This window comes from Erythranthe guttata, chromosome 8 (genome assembly GCF_056151865.1).
Source record: "Erythranthe guttata isolate IM_541 chromosome 8, IM_541, whole genome shotgun sequence".
Taxonomy (NCBI): Eukaryota; Viridiplantae; Streptophyta; class Magnoliopsida; order Lamiales; family Phrymaceae; genus Erythranthe; species Erythranthe guttata.
Window position 1 is genome coordinate 13,162,850 of NC_142540.1, and position 2,358 is coordinate 13,165,207.

Consider the following 2,358-nt stretch of genomic DNA (forward strand, 5'->3'; position numbering starts at 1 on the left):
GAATTATTGCGACGATAAATAATTTCGTCGCAAAGTTTTGTCGCAAAATTAAGTTCTAATATTTCCTTTCAATTGTTGCGACGAAAATTCTATTATCGTCGCAAACGCGCGTCGATAATATACTAATACGTCGCAATGAAAAATAAAAATTAATGTTTTTTTAATAAATTTATATTGCGACGTTTTTATTATAAACGTCGCAAATAGAATCGGGATTTTGCGACATTTTTTGCGAAATTTTATTTTAAAGTCGCAAATTTAAGATAAAAATCACAAATTTAGTTCAAGTTTGTGACGTTTGTATTTTAAGGTCGCAATTAATCAATTTAAAAAAACTTTTATGCCCTAATTCTCTCCCATCTCCTTTACCCCTCTCTCTCTCTCTCTCTCTCTCTCTCTCTACTTTCTCACAGCCCTCTGCCAACGGTTGGCGACGCCACCGACGACCTTCGCCAACCCCTCCTCCGCCCTTCTCCGACGCACCAAGAGCCCACACCAACGCCACCTCCACCCTTCGCCGATGCACTAGGAGCCCACACCAACGCCACCTCCGCCCTTCGCCGACCCCCCATCCGCCCTTCGCCGATACACTAGGAGCCCGCACCAACGCCACCTCCTCCCTTCGCCGACGCCATCTCCGCCATCGCACCTCCAACGATGCCCACACCGAATTATTGAAACTTACAGCCTGCTAATCAATTGGTATGCTCTTACTACTTTTTTTTTTTTTTCTTATTTTGTTTTTCAAATACTTAAATTTGGGGTTTTTATTTTTTTATTTGTTTCCAAAATGAATCTATTGTGGCTTACTGCTACAAAAGACCAACCATTTTAATTTATGGTTACGTACTACTGTTCTTAATTTTTAATTTTTTAATTTTTTTTATTTTTTTATTTTTTTTTTCCTGTCTTATTTTTTAGAATGTGTTTTACTGATATTTTATCAATGTATATGGTTTGTTAGTTGGATTAGAATTTTATATGACAAAATTGTAATTTTTTTCCCTTTTCCCATGCTAGTGGTTGGATTGGAATTTCTGACCTTTTGTTGTCGCAAGATGGCTATTTGGTATTGTAGACGACTTCATCACAAAGCAACTTCCCCGTAACGTAACCTGGGGATTGAGCCTGTTGTATGCAATGGAGCACAGAGGCGACCGAGCCATGACTTAAACCCAAGGTGAAAGCTATTTATTGTTATTTCAATTAGAGTTATACTTGTTGTAACTGCTTTCATTTATGGTAAATTCTATTTTAGGTGAACTCGCACACGCATTGCGGTTCTTAGCATCCGTTATTTTTCAGAGTTTTTTGGCTTTTGGTGATATTCTTGAGCTACATAGAAAATTTCTGGAGCTTTCTGGTGGTATCAACCGAATTTTCGAACTTGAAGAGCTTCTAGATGCTGCTCAACATGGTGCGTTGCTTCTATTATATATTGCTCTTTGAAGATGTACATATTGATATAGTCGTTTTGAGTTTAGTATGTTTAACAAACTATCTTCCCAATTGAATATCCACCCTTACAAATATTATTCTCCACTATCATGTGCAATTTCCACACTTGCACTTGACATCATGTTAAAGTAAATTTTGTTTGAGAATATGTTCAAAATACAAACATTTAGCTGCATTTCAAGATGAATTGAAAGCATATTTTGACTAATTAATCGCATCTAATTTTCTTACATTTTAAGAGATATTGCTTGATTTGGGTTCATATGGCGGATCTAAGGTTTTTCAAAAGTCGGTAGGTGGATACAGTCGCGGCGGCTGCGAGCGGTAACTGCTAGGGTTCGCGGCGGCTGAAAATTGTTGGCGGCTAAGGTTTCGTCGTAAAGCATAGTATATTGTAGTATACTATAGTACACCGTAGTATACTACATCCAAGTATACTATAGTATACAGTAGTATACTGTAGTCTACTATAGACAAATTGAAAAATATGTAAATTGAAAAAAAAATATAATGCTTTTTTTTTTTTTTGGTAATTTTCAATATTATGTCGAGAAAAAAGGATTTTTTTGTAATAATGTATAAAATAATAAAATGAAGAAAGAAAAAAAGGAAGATATGTAAAAAAAAATGTTCATATGGAAATTTGAAATATTAAATGCCTAATAAATAAAATAATAAATACAGTTTGGAATTTACTTAATGCATATTTCGAATTTATGAGTAGAGGGGCATTTTTGGAATGAATTTTATAAACGATGTGAAGCAAAGATTTAGTTGAACTTGTCATTTAGTTCTAATAAGTTTTGTCACTAGGGACCTATATCCTAAGGCCCCAAACATAAATGTGTAAAATAAAACACATAATGAAAGTAAATGTTGCTGCCAAGCTATTTGAATCAC

The 2,358-nt window shown here is 34.9% G+C and overlaps 1 long non-coding RNA gene across 2 annotated transcripts; it reads left to right on the forward strand.

Annotated features, from left to right (window-relative positions):
* Nucleotides 1-338: 338 nt before the first annotated feature.
* Nucleotides 339-1,982, forward strand: LOC148768543 (uncharacterized). Of its 2 annotated transcripts, XR_016033142.1 has the most exons (4): nt 339-702; nt 1,021-1,180; nt 1,259-1,417; nt 1,698-1,982. It is a non-coding gene; the product is annotated as an uncharacterized LOC148768543 (long non-coding RNA). The 2 variants fall into 2 exon arrangements; XR_016033141.1 differs by having other exon boundaries at nt 1,021-1,417.
* The last annotated feature ends 376 nt before the right edge of the window (nt 1,983-2,358 follow it).